Source organism: Lynx rufus, unplaced genomic scaffold (assembly GCF_022079265.1).
Source record: "Lynx rufus isolate CCGP_SWC_20201006 ecotype Redwood Valley unplaced genomic scaffold, mLynRuf1.p SCAF_13, whole genome shotgun sequence".
Classification (NCBI taxonomy): Eukaryota; Metazoa; Chordata; class Mammalia; order Carnivora; family Felidae; genus Lynx; species Lynx rufus.
In genome coordinates, this window is record NW_025814827.1 from 10454485 (window position 1) to 10471686 (window position 17202).

Here is a 17202-nt window from a genome sequence, read left to right on the forward strand (position 1 = left end):
AAGCTGCTGAGTGGGATGGTGGGCTGCTTTCAGTGGCATCGTTACAAGGTGATGCTGGTTTTTTTGATCAGCCGTGTTTATGAGGGGGGAAACTCCCTCCCTCTTGTTGAATCCCGCAATTAACCTTTGTTAGTGTGTGACAGTTGGCTTCCCGCTCGGTGTTTTGTCCGAACCCCAGTGGGCTGCGCTCCGAGTGGTGCTGACGGGAGGTGTGGTCTATCCAGCTCATGGAGGCCCCCCGGGGGTGGGGACGGGGTTGGGAAGTTAGACTTACTTAGCCTGCGGAGACCCATGGACACCACCAGCGATAATGGTTCAAAACGACAACTCCGTAGGCTGCACCGACTCCTTTGGGCCTCACAGCGGCCTGTTGAAGTAGGTCCTGTCATTATCCCCACTTTACAGATGGGGAAACCGAGGATCAGAGACATCAAGCGACTGTCAAGTTTTGCATCGCCAGGCAGAATCAGGAATCCAGCCTGTCTCGATCATGCCGTGGAGGGTTTTCCCAAAGCGGCTTTTGGAGCGTTGCTGAGCTCCGGTGTGCCTGCAGCTGTGGCTGTGGTTATTTGGAAAGGGAGATGAGGGGTAGGAAAGGGTCTGTGGCTGAGGGGTGCAGAGGGGGCAGAGAAAGCTACAGCCATAGGGCACAGACACTTGACTTTGTCCTGTCCTGCGTATCTACCTTTCCTCCTCTTGCCTGACCGGGCAAGGTCTTTTCCGCACCCCCTGACAGCTCTGGAGACTGAGGCCCTGGGTGGTGCAGTGACTTGACCAAGGGCTTCCCACTACTCAACGGGGGAACCATGTCTAAGAACCAGCCATGATTTATCGAGCGCCCTTAGGGACTGGAGCGGTGGGAGAGAGGCTTCCTGCCTCAAGGAGCTCTGCTCTAACAAGGGGATGTCAGATCCTCGGATTCCCTCCCGTGGGGAGAGAAGGTGATCAGGGACCTGCCACTTGATCGGGCACCAGACCTGCCCACTCCCCCTCTACCCTCTAGTCCCACTCCCAGGAACAGCTGGGACAGCACAGAGTTGGAAGGACTGCCAGGCTGCTGGGGAAGGTGGTAGGGGACACAATGGCTGGAGGGCTGCCAGTCCCTGGGGTGGACACGGAGTCAGCTAGTGCAGTCTGGAGGTTTGACCACAGAGGGACGTTGCGCCCCAGGCCCACCGCACCAGCCCCACCGCCTGCCCTACCAGCACCATCCTGCCTGCCCCAGCCCCAACCCATCTGAGCCCTTCTCTGGACACGTCTCAGCAGTGGGAAATTGCCTACTTTTCTTTGAATATTCCAGAACCACTGCCAAGAGAGCCTGAGAAAGGGCACTGGTCAGAGGGGCAGATAAGCTAAGTCCCGAAGGCCTCCACATAAATAATTCCACATAAAAGCAAACATACTTGTTTTCTTTTCAGCTCGTTCTTAATTTTTTTCCCCTTGAACTTGCCTCCCTCCTCCCTTTCACCCTGCATCATGCTCTCAGCCCTTGCCCACTCTGGGAATCCCCCCGCCCCCACAACCTGTTCTATATCCTTCCACATCCTAGAACTCTAACCATGTACAGCAGGTGTGTGTGTGTGTGTGTGTGTGTGTGTGTGTGTGTGTGTGCGCGCGTGCAGACTGTTTGTTTTCGAAAATAGGATGATGCCGTCTAGCCTCTGACGTTCTCCCTTCCCACTGCCTCCTGGCAATCCTTCCAATTCAACCACTGTTGCTCTCATTCATTCCTTTTCCTTTTAATGGCTGCCAAATATTCCATGGTGTAGATATCTATCTGTCATTTAAAAAATGTTATGTCCCGGGGCGCCTGGGTGGCGCAGTCGGTTAAGCATCCGACTTCAGCCAGGTCACGATCTCGCGGTCCGTGAGTTCGAGCCCCGCGTCGGGCTCTGGGCTGATGGCTCAGAGCCTGGAGCCTGTTTCCGACTCTGTGTCTCCCTCTCTCTCTGCCCCTCCCCCGTTCATGCTCTGTCTCTCTCTGTCCCAAAAATAAATAAACGTTGAAAAAAAAAATAAAAAAAATAAAAAAAAAATAAAAAATGTTATGTCCCTATTAATAAGCATTCACTTTTCTTCTACTTTTTTTTTTTTTTAATCAGAAAAGGATCCTTTGAAAATACAACCCTGGCCAAATAGATCACTCACTTAAAACCTTCCAGTGGTTGCCCATTTATCTTGGGACGAAATGTTCTGGGGCTGACCCTTCTGAAACTCTGCTCCAGCCAGAACGAGCCAGTTTTACTTCCTCAAATGAACTTCCTCTTTCTCCCTCTGTCCAAAGCACTCCTGCCTTACCTGGCTGACTCCTTGGCCTCCTTCAGGTCTCCACATATATGCCCCTTCTTCTGGCCGGTGCCCCTCCTCAGATCCCTTGACAATGGCCCAGGTCTGGGTCTTTGGAGTCTCACAGGTATTGGACCTTTGTAGTTACAAGTTGTTCTCTCTCTCATTAGCATTTGACTTGACATGTTATGTATCCAGGTCCTTGCCTAATGTCTGGCACCTTCTAGGCGCTTCTGTGTTGTGTGAATGATTGATGAAGCATGAGGCTTCGGTCCTTGGGAGGAGGCTGGCAAGAACCCTGGGCTGGGCCATCATGTAATGTACCAGTTGGAGAAGGGCAATAAGTCAGAATTTTGGAGCAGGGACCAGGGAAGAAACTAGATTTGTTTTTAAGTGTTTTTTTTTTAACGTTTATTTATTATTTTTTTTAAATTTTTTTTAATGTTTTATTTCTTTTTGAGACAGAGAGAGATAGAGCATGAATGGGGGAGGGTCAGAGAGACAGGGAGACACAGAATCTGAAGCAGGCTCCAGACTCTGAGCTGTCAGCACAGAGCCTGACGTGGGGCTCGAACTCATGGACCGTGAGATCATGACCTGAGCCGAAGTCGGACGCCCAACCAACTGAGCCACCCAGGCGCCTTGGGAGAAGGCAGATTCTTAGAGCCTAGGTCACAGAGGCAGGGGCTTGGGGAGGACAAAGTTAGGCTGGGACTTTGGACCAGATGAGATGACTGAGGTTCCCTTTTGGGTCTCATTGGCAGTGGAAGAGGCTTAGGGGACAATCCAGGGACCTTGCAGCTCTGACCCAGCCAGTGTCCATCCCCAGTCCCGGGTCAGTAAGAGTTTCCACATTATGCCTGCCTTGGAAAAATGGCTTCAGGAGCAGGACTTTACTGTGAGTTCTTAGGCAGGAGCATCATGGGAACCGTTAGGAAGTAGTTCTAGAAAGCAAAGGCAGAGGAAGTGGCAAGAGGGTGAGAGGAAAACATGAAATTCCTTGAGAAGGTGCTGATCTGTGTAAACAAAACAGGATCAGGGCAGAGAACTGTCTGCTTCCTCTGCTCCCACTGCCTTCCAGCTATTCAAAGCGTGCTCCGTGGACCGAGGCCAGCGAAGAAACTGTTGGGTCTCCAGGCAGATGAGTACAGATATTAAGAGAAAGCAACTTGAGAGCAACTTGACTTTGATACAGTCAGTAGATCCCTCTCATTGGATGTGGGGGGGGGACCAGTGTGGCAGGTGGCAGTGACGAGTCACACTTGGCATGCGCCCCTTGGGGCCATGCACAGCATGGCCATTAGAAATTAATTATTGGAAATTAAAAACAAATTGTTCTCGACTGTGAGGAACTCCCATCGAAATGGTGACCACTGGCTTGTCACTTTCTCTCCTGAGGGCAGAGCAAGAAGACTTGCATTTCTCAACGGCCAGAAGGAGGAACTTCAGTTAGACATCTGTGGGAATTAAAAGCTATAATTTGCGGCCGCTGTTGTCTATAAGAAATGTAGACTTTTCCTCTGAGGTCTTGAGAAAGACTGTCCTTTGCTGCCTGGGGAGGGGAGGGCATTTAGAACAACCTTCCCCTTGGAGGCCAATAATTGATAATTCCCTGCACCTGTGTCGTTTATTATACCTTTCAAAGCACTTTCACTAGCATGATCTTCTCGGTCTTTACAACCACTCTACAGATAGACCAGAGCAGGAATCATCCCCCTCACTTTGTGGACTAGATAGTTCAGATCAGAGAGGTCCAGTCAGTTTCCCAAAGTTACTCAGCAAATTAGAAAAAAAAAAAAAAAAAAAAAAAAGGGATAAGAGACAACCCTTAGGTTTTTTGTGTGTTGTTGTTTCTTATTTTTTAAATCACCGGCAGTTAGAGGGGTACGGGGGAACTGAAGGAGACAGCAGTGTAGACAGTAGCTACTCTTTACGGGAGCCCAACAGTGACAGCAGCTGTGTTTGTTGAGTTTTTACAGGGTATCAGATACTGTGTATAATTACTTCATTTAGTTTTCACAATGGATACAATTACCGTCTCCATTTGCAGATGAGGAAACAGCCTCGGTGAGATTAAGTCGTTTGTCCAAAGTCACTCAGCTAGTGTTACCAGAACTGGTTCGTGATTCAGACCGGCTGACTCCAGAGTGCATTTTTTACCAAACTCCACCGTAAGCCAGTTAATACCCATGCCACATGTGATCCTCCCAGGGACCCAGCGTGGGATATGTGCTCTTACTAATCTCATAGATAAAAATCGAGGCTTGATCTCATTAGGGACTTGTCCCAGAGCCACACACCTGGTGGAATTTGACCCCACCTAGGCTGGGGTTTAAGATGGCCCTTGCATATTCCCAAGCCTCCCTCTTCTGGCGCGTTCCACGGCCTCGCTCAGCCACGAGCTCCGCCCCAGCCAGGGCCCGCGGGTGGGCAGCCTGTGTGGATGGGTCGGCCCACGCTTTGGCCCTGGTTTGCACCTTCCCTTTCTTTTCCCTTAGGACTGGAAAGTCAAACGCATCCAGCACCTGGCAACTGCTAATTATTAACGCCCGAGCCGCTGGCAGCTCCCTGTTATGTCACATCACACAGAAGATTTATGGCCGCTTCGAAAGTGGCTTTGAAATGAGACAAAACTCAATATTGAATTTTTCATCTCCCTCTCCCTTTGGGGTTTCAGGGCATATGATATCAGCTTCCTCCCCATTAGCATATTTCTAACGAGCACTTATTAAGGTGAATTTCATTCCGGCTCTCAGAGTTTTCATTAGAGGAGGGGGTGGGGGGAAGGGCAAGACACAGGCGGATGCGGGGCGGGGTGGGGGGGGGTACCTCAGGGCGCAGGGACGTACTTGGCTCCAGCCTCCCCCAAGTGAGTGCCGCTCTCCCATCTATGCAGGAGGATTCCTGCTGCTTTTCACTGTGGGATCAGGAAAAGGGACTTGGCCGGTTGTGCAGTGGGGCTCACCATACCGGAGGGCCTGGGTTGGCTTAGTCTGCCCAGTGACAGGCTGGCCATCATTCTTCTTTGAGCCTGTACAGTGGGGACTGTGGCATCTACCACGTGGCTATGCTCTGTGCGGAGAGAGGGGGTCTACTTTGTTCGTTGCTGTAGTCTTGGTGCCTGGCACGTCAGAGGGGCCTGGAGTAGAGAGATGGGTGGAGAGAGGGTCGGCAGCGTTGTTCCACAAATGGGGTCGGCCTGTGGGGGTGCCGGTAAAGGCCTGTTCATTGACCATCTATGATTGGGCTCGCATGAGTTTGGTTGGTGCCCAGGGCACTCATGCCAGCCCTGGGGGTGGGTGGGTGAGCCACGAGCCCCTCTGCCCTGTGTCTGTTGCCGTATAGATGTGCTAAGGGAGGGGTTGCTGGGCATTTCCGTTACAGCAGTTTTGCTCTTTTCTTTCATCTGGGCCTGACTGGCTTCTTGAACATGACAGGCAACTTCACTAGTGGCTCAGCAGACCCCTGCTTCTGCCTCCCAAAGACACTTCGATAGGGAGGGGGTGCCCCGTGAGTCCAGGCAGAACCACAGTGCCTGCCGGAAGGAGGTACCCAGGTTAGATGCCTGTGCCCTCAAGCAGGTTCCACGCTTGAGCTCAAGTGTTCTGTCCCACGACCCTGGCATCATGACCTGAGCCGAAATCGAGTCAGATCCTCAACCCACTGAGCCACCCAGGTGCCCTGGTAGGCTTTAGTCATGACGAGGGCCTCAGCCTCTGCCCTCAGAGGGCCCTAGTGGGTGGTTCTCAACCCTGACAGCTCACTAGAATCATCTGAAGCATCTGAAGAGCTTAAAAAAAAAAAACAACTGATGTCCAAGCTCCCGCCACACAAATTTGGTTCTGATTGGCTTGGAGTGAGGTCCCAAGCTTGGATGTTTAAAATGCCCCTAGGATGAGCACTGGGTGTTGTATGGAAACCAATTTGACAATAAATTTCATATATTGAAAAAAATAATAAAATAAAATAAAATAAAATAAAATAAAATAAAATGCCCCTAGGTGATTCTAACATGTAGCCAGGGTGGGTACCACTGCTTGATGTGTGCATGTTTTGGAAGAGGGGTGCTAGATGTCCCTCCTGGAAGGAGTGAACCCCCCACCAGTCCCCCACCAGGGGAGCCTCAGCCCCTGAGCTCTGTGATGGGGGCAACCCCGATTTCTGCCTTTGCGGTTTCTCAAGGACAGAGGAAACATCAGAGGAAAGGGTGAGCTTGTCACTTCTGGACAAATGTCAGCTTGCTGTCTCTGTGCTCCGCTCTGCTCCTGAACCTTTGGACCTCTCCTCACCACCCACGACCCCAAGTCCCATCTCCGGGTCCTCATCTTTAAAGGCTCTTCTAGGAGCAAAGGAGACAGTAGATGAGGACGTGCTTTGTAAAACACCCACAGGAAGGTGAGGATTTTTAAGATCAGGTGGCGCTACAGAAACTGTCTCCTGAGTCCTGGGGAGGGAGGGCAGGTGGAAATAATTTCTGAGAGCCCCGGGGAAAGCAGGGCAGGGAGGAAAGCTTTCCTGTAGCCCCCCACTCTGCCTCTCTAGTTCATTGCCTCCTCTGTGCCCCATCGCTGGAGGAGAAAACGAAGTACATGCAGGGAAGGCTGAAAGAGGTGGCAGGGAGAGATCCTGGCTGGCCACTGACCATCCTTCTCTCTGCACCCACAGACACGGGTTTGAATGGGCTGGAAAGTCAGCAGACGCTGAAGTTGACTGAGGGGCTGGTAGATTCGAGATACCCAGAATCCAACATGCCTCCGGGGGAATCTCACCGTACGCTTGTCCCCAGGCTACCTGGGCCTTGCCCACCCCCAAGGAGCTCTGCTCAAGGGCTGCCCTTCTCTTTCCCAGGGCACGGTGGAGTGAGAGGAGCACCAGATCTGGGGTCCGAAGACCTGTGTTTGAGGTCAGCTCTGCCATTCGCTGTGGGGCCTTGGGCAAGTCTCTTTTCTTTTGGCCTCTGTTCTCTCATGCAGAAAGAGACCTGTTCGTTGATTCATTGATCCAGTCATTGGCTAGTTATCAAACGTTTAGTGACACTGGCCCTGGGCCAGTGGCTGAGAGCACAGGAGGGAACCCTTCTTCCCCGTCATCTCTTGCCGCAGAGTCACTGTGGAACCTTGTAGAGCAGTAAGGGACCTTAGTGAGAGTCCAAGTTTGGCTCTAAAACAACAGAACTGTCACTCAGCCTCCCTTCATAAACGGGGAAACCGAGGTCCAGAGAAGCTGTTAAGGGTCTTTCCGTGGTCCCATAGCTGGTAGGTGACACTAGAAAGCTCAAACTCAGGCCTTTAAGCCCAGGTCCTCTCCTCAGGAAGAGACCACGTACTTGAGAAGTGATTCTAGCTCCTCCCTATCAGGGCATTGCCCAGAGGGGCACAGTGACTCATTCAGGGTCACACAGCAATTTTGCCAGACGTAGGGAGAGACCTGGTTCTGGGTTTCTTTGTCTCTGGCCTGTTTGATCGGGCCCTTGGCTGGGTGCTCGGCTCAGGCCATCTTCAGAGCCCACGGACACCTCGTCAGCAGATTCTGTCTTCTCACAGCTGTACTAGGCTGGCCGCAGTGCTGGCTTCCTTGCTTTTCCCACATTCATACGCCGCGACACATATACGCACAGCTCTAGCATTTGGCTTTAGCGATTGCTCCGCAGTGGGTGAAATTGGTTTGAAATAAATGTCTCCTCTGCCTTCTTCCCTCGGGGTGATTTTATCCTCAGCTCCACTTTGCAGAGTGATCCAGAGTCTGGCCTGCGTCTGTTCTGTCTAGATAGGTCCTTTTTGATGCAAAGATGTTGCCGTGGCTACTGCTGAGCCCAAAGTTTCTTGAGAGGCCTGCTGAGATGGCTGCTGAACTCCACAGGGCGCTGCCCCTTCCCGGCCGCCTGTGGGATGCTTCCCAGCGCCTGGGGGCGCCACAGGCAGAGCTGAGTGTGAAGAAGGGCTCACCGTGTTCTCACTTTTCAAGGTTATTAGAGTATTTCCCGGGTGGGCACCTCTCATTCCTGGGGCACAAAGCACTGCCCTGCCTTGCCCGGGCACTGGCCCCTTCTGTAATCGAATAAACTCTGCATCGAATCCTCCGAGGGCTGGGGGGCGTCTTGTGCTCCATTGTGGATCCCATTCTGATGTCTTGCCAGTTGTAGCTGCCCCGTGCACCCAAACTGGCCCTAAGGGAAGAGAGCGAGCTGTCCCCAACCCCTTCCTTGAGTTCTCAAAGTGCAGCTGAGGCAAGATTGGTGCATTTAAAGAAGGTAGTTAGACTAAGGGATGACACAGAGGAAACACACACACACAGGATACTGTAAAGCAAGATAATCTGGTCCAGGGGGTCTGGCTTCCTCATCTGCACCCTTGGTTGTGCTCAGGAACATCACCCTGCAGCGTTCCTATAATGGAGGCACACAGCCTCCCCACTCATCTCCTGATGTCAGAGCCATAGGAACCTTAAAGACCATCTAGAACTTTCTCAGTTAGGTTCCAGAAAGAATTCAGCCGTAACACCCTATGACGTCCTCTGTCTTGTAATGGATCCTATGCATCTAGAATGGTACCTGTTATGTCCCATCCTTGGAAAAGCTGAGAAATAGTCACTGGAATCGTTTTCTGGGCTCGGTGGTTCAGATGAGGAACTCTGGCCAATAAAGCCTTCCCCGCAGCGAATAAGCATCAACGAGGCAGGAGACTTGCCCAAGGTCACACAGGTAGCCCGGGCCATTCCTTCTCTCACCATAACGTAGTGCTGTCCCTTCCTCCGCTCAAATTTAGTGATCTCGGAGGAGGCTCTGATCCAGAGATGGCCCATCCCTCTCCCAGCACATCATACCTGGGACACATGCATATATGTGTACACACACGCACACACACGCACACACACACACACAGGCTCTGAGTCTGAAGAGCAAAGCCATACTTGGAAGCATAGTGATGGACGAGCAGGTGGTCCTGAGTTCAGATCCAGTTCATCCACTTCTGCACTGTGAGCCTCTGCAAATGGAGACCACGACACCTGCTTCACGGAGCCACTGCGAAGGCTGAATGGGATCGGCCAGGTACCGGGCACAAGGCGGGCTCTCCAGAAACTTTCATTCCTGCTTTCCTCTGGTGCTCAGTTAGCTGCTCCCTGGTTCACTGTTTGACTCCGTCTACATCCAAATTCTCATCCAATAAGGGATATTAACAGAGTGTTCTTAGTCAGTGCTCTCCGGGCACCGAACATGGTATTAGCATATAGTGCTCACTTGAGCTCACGCTGTCGGGCCCGGGCCCACAGACCCAACTCCCACCCACCCCACTTGCTTTTCTCTTTTCTCCCTCTCTTGGCCAAACATGCGTCCTGCGTCAGAGGCCTACCATGGTCATCAGGCTTCTGGCCTGCCCCGCGTTCTTCCTACACCGTTGAGTCCCTGTACGTGCGGTGGCCAATTTAGAGATTTGTGGACATACCACAGAATCTGAAGCATAGTGGAGACTTGGCACAAGCTTCCTGTTTCCTGCGTATTGGCGATTCAGCACGCTGGAGGGGAGCGCCTCGCAGGCTGGGCCCGCAACCCGGAGAAGCCGGGGCCAGAGGGGAAACCTGTCCCCTCTCCCATTTTGCCTTGAGGAATGGGTTGTTCATATTTCTCAATGTCCTGTTGAGTTGGAAGTGAGACAGAGAAGGCCTTTATGCTGCTCCCAGTGCCTGCCACCCAAATCCTTTTGCAACGTGCCCTGTCCCCTTCTGGCCTTGGGAAGTGGATTATACCAAGTGGGAACAAATCTCTTTGGATTGATCGGGATTTTGCGTGATTTCAGGATCATCATTCCTAAAGACGTTGTCATTGTTCAGGAGTAGGTATGAAGTGAGGGAAAGGAAGCGAATAGGTTACCAGCCCTGGAAACTGTTTTTCAGGAGGGCCCAGAGTGGGGTGAGCCCTGCTCATTTGTGGGGCAGAAACCGCTGCTCTGGGGTAGACATGGACTGATGAAAACCCAGCCTGACAGGCGCCATTGGGTGCCACCAGCTGCATGGTGGCGTCCTGGTTAACTGCAGGTTTCACCTAATGGGGGTTTGGCTACATTTTCTCTTGGACACTGGTGCTCAGGGTTGCCCAGGGTTGCTCAGGGTGCTCAGGGTTGCCCATGCCCAGCCGGGCCTAAATCGGCGACACAGCTCCAATCCTCCTTCCTTCCTCCTCACGACCTGCCATGCCTCTCTCACACCTCAGTGCCTCAGTCGGCATCGTTCCATGGAGTGTTCAGGAGGAACCGCTCTGACATGTTAAGCTTTTTAATTTAGCACACACGGCGCGTATATGCCCCCAGACAAAACAGAATTGATTTATAATTCTCTTAATGGAAGCCCAGGCTTTCGTTGCTCTAGAAATAGATCGTTACCTCTGCCACCTTTTGTAATTTTTTCCCCTCCCATTTTTTCCCCCCACACCACTGTGGTCTAAAAATATGATGTTTCATTGCAGCCTTCCATCGTAAGCCACTAAATGCCAGACATTTCTTTTTTAGACCTTTAATTTATAGCATGTTTGTTCAGTTTTACTTCATTAATTAATGTTCTTCCCAGGCCCCCGTGCCAGAGCCTTTGTGTAATGCTCTCTTACAGTAAGCAGGTGCTTTTATCCTTAATGAACAATTTCCTGGAAAATACTGAAATAAACAACGGTTAATCAGGCCAGGAACACAATGAATCTGGGAGCTGTGTGCTACTCTGCAGATTGAACCTGGAAGAAGAGGGACAGGTTTTCTATGTGCCGCACATCTGTTTTAGTGGTTCCTTTCCTGCGGAGGGAGCGCGGGGTGCTGAAGTTCTGGAAGGTGCGTGAACGTCTTGTTCCTCCAGGAAACCGGAGTTCGGAGGAACTGTAGTTTTTCACGCACGCATGCGGCTGTGGAGAGGATTGTCAGACGCAGCATAAGCCGGAAGCACAGCCAAATTGGCCTCTGGTTCCAGACTTGGAATCGTCTCTAGCTTAGGCTGTGGGTCAGCAGGGCCTGGGCTGGGCCAAGCTGCAGCCTCATTGAAATTCATCTTCGGTCCTTTGCTCTCCCTTGTGGCAAACTTGCTTCACCCCCAAGGAGGCAGTTCTTGGTCTCAGGATCCCAATAAACTCATTCTGTCTCTGTGCACGCCTCCCCTCCCCCCCCCAGGACTATTTTGCTGCATCCCCCTCCCCCCCCTCCCGCAAGGCCCCAGCAAGAGGGCAGTGACCATATTTTACCCAGTGTTTTACTGTTTACAGCCCTTTCTGTAACCCTAATCTCTTTGGTTTCTCACAACCCTGCGGGTAGGTTTTCTTACTATTCCCCCTGTACAGAGGAGGAAGCAAGACTCCCAGAGGTTAAATGACCCACTGAAGGTCACACAATTGCTAAGAGATGCTGTGAGATTTGGACCCAGGAACTGAGATCCCAGGGCTCCGGGTTCTTGTTACCTTTGGAGGAGCAAGCCTGTGTGGGTGCGGAGGACTGAGCGGGCCCCGGAGTGGGGTGAAGTGCCCCAGGCTGACCCGACGAGGCTGTGAGCCAGAATTCATCAGTGTCATGAACAAAGGACTGCGATAAATTTCTTTTAAAATCTGAATACCTGATTCATTTATTATACTGGCTAGAGCTGACAGATTCGTGCATTATCCATCCATTTTTCTGTGTCGTAAGATCATTTTGGGTCTTTGAGATGGCATAATGTTTTTAATTACGTCACAGATACAATCACAGCATGGACACATGCCATACAATTGTAATGGCAATTTTGCCCCAGCTTGATGGTTCCGAGGGCTGCCTGGGGAGCCCTATAAAGTGGCCTGTGTCCCTAGGGGTAGCAGGCTCAGGGCTGATGAATCCCTGTTCTTTGGGAAAAGGGACCCCCAAGGAGCAGCAGAGAAGAATCTGGACCTGGAGGAAGGTAGGCTTGTTGAGGGCACTGTCCAAAGGGCCCTGGGTTCTTTGTTTCCCAAACGAAGATGGCTTTATTGTGGTTTTTCAAATTTTAAAATTGAAGCCAGCTCATCACAGAAAATGTAAATATACAAAAAAATATAAAGAAGAAAGTAAGTCACCTAAAATATTGTCATCTAGATATTTTTGTTAACATTTTAAATATCCTTCTGGGGCACCTGAGTGGCTCAGTTGGCTAAGTGTCCGACTTCGGCTCAGGTCACGATCTCGCGGTCCGTGGGTTCGAGCCCCGCGTCGGGCTCTGGGCTGATGGCTCAGAGCCTGGAGCCTGCTTCGGATTCTGTGTCTCCCTCTCTCTCTGCCCCTTCCCCACTCATGTACTTGTGCACTCTCTCTCTCTCTCTCAAAAATAAACAAACATTAAAAAAATTAAAGTAAGGGGTGCCTGGGTGGCGCAGTCGGTTAAGCGTCCGACTTCAGCCAGGTCACGATCTCGCGGTCCGTGAGTTCGAGCCCCGCGTCAGGCTCTGGGCTGATGGCTTGGAGCCTGGAGCCTGTTTCCGATTCTGTGTCTCCCTCTCTCTCTGCCCCTCCCCCGTTCATGCTCTGTCTCTCTCTGTCCCAAAAAAAATAAATAAACGTTGAAAAAAAAATAAAAAAAAAATTAAAGTAAAATAAATATCCTTCTGGACATCTTTCTGTCTTGCTTGCTCTCAACACCACACACATGCACACCACATTTTATAGAAGTGTGATCATAATGTTCATGCTGTTTTGTAACCTGTGTTTTTCATATGATAATACATCAGAGTTATTTTTCCATGTTGCTGAACCTATGTACATTATCTTAAAATATCTTTGCCTTTCTGATTATAGTGATACTGATGTTTATTGTAGGAAACACTAATATAACAATAAAAATGTTGACTTAGAAGCACAAGTCCTATGATACCGTTTCCAGCTCCCATGAAAGATGATCACTATTAATGCTCTAGTGGATATAGGCTTCCATATTTTTTCCACCCATCAATATTTTTAATGTTGGCATAATATTTTGTTATGTAGACATGGTGGAATTTATTTAGCAAGGGCCCTACTGATTTAGACATTTAGGTTGTTTTAATGCTACAACAAACGTCTCTTTATTAAGAGATATTGCAGGAAACATTCTTGAACCTATCCTTGGTCCTGGTCAATTTCTACAAAACAAAAAAAATTGCAGATACTTCTGCAATTTAATTTGTGCTGCGTTATAGATATACATGAAAACATGTTAGACATTGCCCAGTTGCTTTCCAGAACCCACTGATGCATGTTTCCACTACGAGTGCACAAGCATGAGCATCGTCGGGCTTTGGGACAGTAGGTATCTGGCTTCAGAATCTTCTGGCCTAGGTTCACGTGGAAGGTTCCAGAAGGAAACCTGGAGTATCCTAGGCTGATGCCTGTGTCTGCGGGCTGACAGCCAGGCCCTCCTGTTTAGCTCCTGCCTGGGGAGAGGTGGCCCCCATTATGTGAGGGGGCGGAATGTGCCTGATATGGGTGGGAAGAGAGCACAAGACAAGAGGGCAGTCTTTAATTAGAAGGGTGCTGAGGATTGAGCAGGGAGGAGGCAGGGACTAAGGCACACAACCGTCACAATGCTGCCGAGCCCTGCGTTCCCAGTACTGGACTGCAGTTTAATCCTCCTGAGAGTCTGTTGTTCTCTCATCCTGCCCACGTAGTCAAAGAGGAAAAGGAGGCTCGGAGCAGTGAAATGAGTTCTCCGAGATCCAGGATCAGACTCAAGTTCTCCTACCTCCTCTGTCTCTCCCCTTGCTGTGGGGAGATGGGGCAAACCCCGCGTTGGGAGTTGGGTAAGAGAGAGAAAAATGTGAGGAGAGGAAGGGCAGGAAAGGGAGACACACAACAGGTGAACTTGTAGAGCTCAAAGTGTCCAGGAGATGATGCAATCTGACCTCAGCCTTCGGGACAAGCAGAGAATGAAGCTCAGGGAGGGAAAGCAAGCTTTCTTGGGTCACACAGCAAGTCAGTGACCTTAGCAGGCAGGTGGGGGGGGGGGTGTGTGTGCGGGGAACGGGGCCTGTGGAAAGCTGAGTTGCTCCTGAGCAGAGCTGGCTTTCAGGAGGGAAGACCCAAGGAGAAGGGGTTGCCTTGCATCCTGGGGGGGGGGGGGGTTGGGCTGTTCTCTCTCCAGAGCGGGCAGTGCTAATCAAGAGTGGCTTCAGAGGCAGTGGGAACAGAGATGGGCCAGATTCAACGTGGGAGGCACCTGCGGGGTTGTTACGCATTGATCCCCGCAAAGGTCTCTGATATCCCATCACACTTGCCTGAGGCTTCCTGCCAGGGAAAGGCTTCAGTGCTTTGAATTAAGCCACATCCTGGGTCCACGGCCCTGTCACAGCCGTTCCCACACACCCTCCAGCAAGTATTTGGTGGTCTTGGGGCAGGGGCCTGCCTGAGTCATCTTTGTGTCCACAGTGACTGGCAAGTGTTCAATAAACGTGTGCTCGGTAGTTGAAAGATGAGATCCGTCTTGACAATTGAACAGCAAAGATGGACCCAGTAGTCACTGAATACATACAGCCAAGCCTAGATTTTCCACCGAGGGTTTTTCCATCAGTGTCTTTTTTTTTTTTTTCCTCTCCAGCTCCTTAGAAATTCTAGAAGTCAGAATTCTAGAGTTGGGTGGATCTTTGAGGTGGGGGAATATGGGTTGAGAGGAAACGAGTATTTTACTGGGTACCTTCCATGTGCCAGATACGGGGCCAAATGCTTTACCTGCTGACTCATTCATATCCTAACAGCGCCGTGAAGTTGACGGTGCCTGATGTGGCCCCTGTAAAACACTCAGCCCTAAGGCAGGTGAATGATTTTATCCAGGTTGCACAGCCAGTGACGTGGAGTCAGGATTTGAACAACGTCAGTCTGGCTTCGCTATCCCTTTCACGTGAGCTCTGCCCCCTGTGTGTCATGTGACCTTGAACCAGCCACCCGGTGACAGTTCCCCCTCCTGGGGGACGAGGCGTTGGACAGTTGAAGCTCCCAGGTCTCAGTGCCTGTTCTAATACCGTGTGGCTTGTTGTTTAGTCGGTCATCCTCACCTCAGCCTACGTGGGACCCTTGATTTTCCAATGGCGGTGATTCTCCAGGGCCCTGTCCCCTAGTGCGCCTTCCTATCCAGGCACCTGTGCTTGCATCCTGTAGTCCGAGAAATGTTTTTTCAGAGCGGGCAAGGAATGGGATAGTCTCCTTGGGGCTGTATGGCCCTGAGGGACTGACTTATCTTTGGGGGTTGTGTGGACGGAGCCATGATTTCAAGCCAGGGCACGTGGGACTCGCATGGTTCCAAGAGAACCCCGTGGCCCTGGGAGGGGTTGGGGGAGAGAAGTAGAGCAGGCCTGGGGAGGGTGGGCTGGGAGGGGCAGGCGCCCTCGGGGCTGGCCAAGCCAGCTGAGTGCTCCCTGATTTGCAGAGAAATGGAAAGATGGAGATAATGGCTTTGTGAGAAATGAAATGGCCTAAGAACACAGATAAGTTTTCTCCCTTGATCTTTGGAGGGGCTGGAGGCTGGGGGAGCCTCTGCTGCCTGTTTGGGAATGGAAGGATTGAGGGCCCAGAACACAGAGGCTGCACCCAGTGGGGGAGGAAGGGGGGTGCTTTATCAGCTCAGCAGTTTCCGCATCCCCCCCACTTCCCCCTCCCTTGGGATATGCTGTGATTTCTCTCCGAGCCTGGCTGATGCCACGGCCGCTTGGTCTATAGGGCTTAAGGGCGCAGGGGACAGGACAGTCTTTTTGACCCTGATGAATGGTAGGCCTCCGTGGTGCCATTTTCAGGATTTGCAGCCTGAGGCTTCCTGGGCAAGGAGAAAGTAGAATTTATCGGGGCGGTTGAGCCCATACTCCAAGGAGGACGTTTACCATGTCTTTGCAATCCTCTCTGATTTATCCCAGTGGGCAGGCACCTGGCAGGGTCTCCGTGTTGGCACTGGGAATTTCTGCTGCACTCCTAACTGTCAGGGAATCACTCTTTTGGAGATTAAGAGCTGTGGATTTATTTTGAAAACTTTTTTTCTTTTTAAATGCAGAGAGATTAGAAAGCCTTCGGGCGTAAGCCCGGCCCCTGGTGGGATTGCTGGAGGGCAGGAGGCCTCATCAAGGCAAAGGGTGAAGCCTCTTAATTACGGGCGGACCTCAGCTCTGCTTTTCATCTCACATTAATCAGACCCCAGCAAGGCCAGTAAATAGAGAGGGGCCTGGGGACTGGGAACCGGCTCGGAGATCCGTGGGCAGACGAGGGGGAAGGCCTGCCAGACAGGATGATAACCTTGGTATTTGCCCCTCTGAGTGCAAACTTGGCTTTTTGTTTTGTTTTATTCAGGAAAAAAAAAAAAGAGAGAGAGATAGAGAAGCGTGTGTATTTATGTGTGTGTGTGTGTGTTCTATAAATAGAAGATAGAAATCTCTCTTTCTATACCCACATGCTGGGAGGGATGTGAGGCGTTTGCTTTATCAGTTCCAGTTCGGGGGTTGCTTCTGCTGCTTCCCGAGTCTGAAAGCGCCTTTTCATGAGGCGCTCGGAATACGTCAGTCCCAAGTTGCAGCTTGAGCTATTGAGGAGGCTTCAATGCCCGCCTTGTGCTGGTCCCTGGAGCAGATGTACCCCCGCGCTGGTGGGGTGGCCCAGGCGGGAGGCTTTGAGTCACTCTCAGGATGTCACCGTGCTCCCTGTATCCACTGCCAACAGATTGATGTCTCCGCGGTGCACTGTTAACGCAGTGTGGAATGCCCCGTGCCGTATATGACCTGCCATTGGGACAGATCTTTGGTGGCCTCTGTCAGGCCAGACACAAGCAATGTGCCCTGAGGCTTGGGCTGGCCGAGAGGCTGGGAGATGCGCTTAGCTGAAGAGTCAATAATGGGTTGACGAGGGGTATTGAGCCCTCTCCACGTGCAGGCAGGTGCTCTGGGTGCTGAGGACGACATGCACGCGCCAGACCCCAGCCTCTGTCCTCATGATGGGT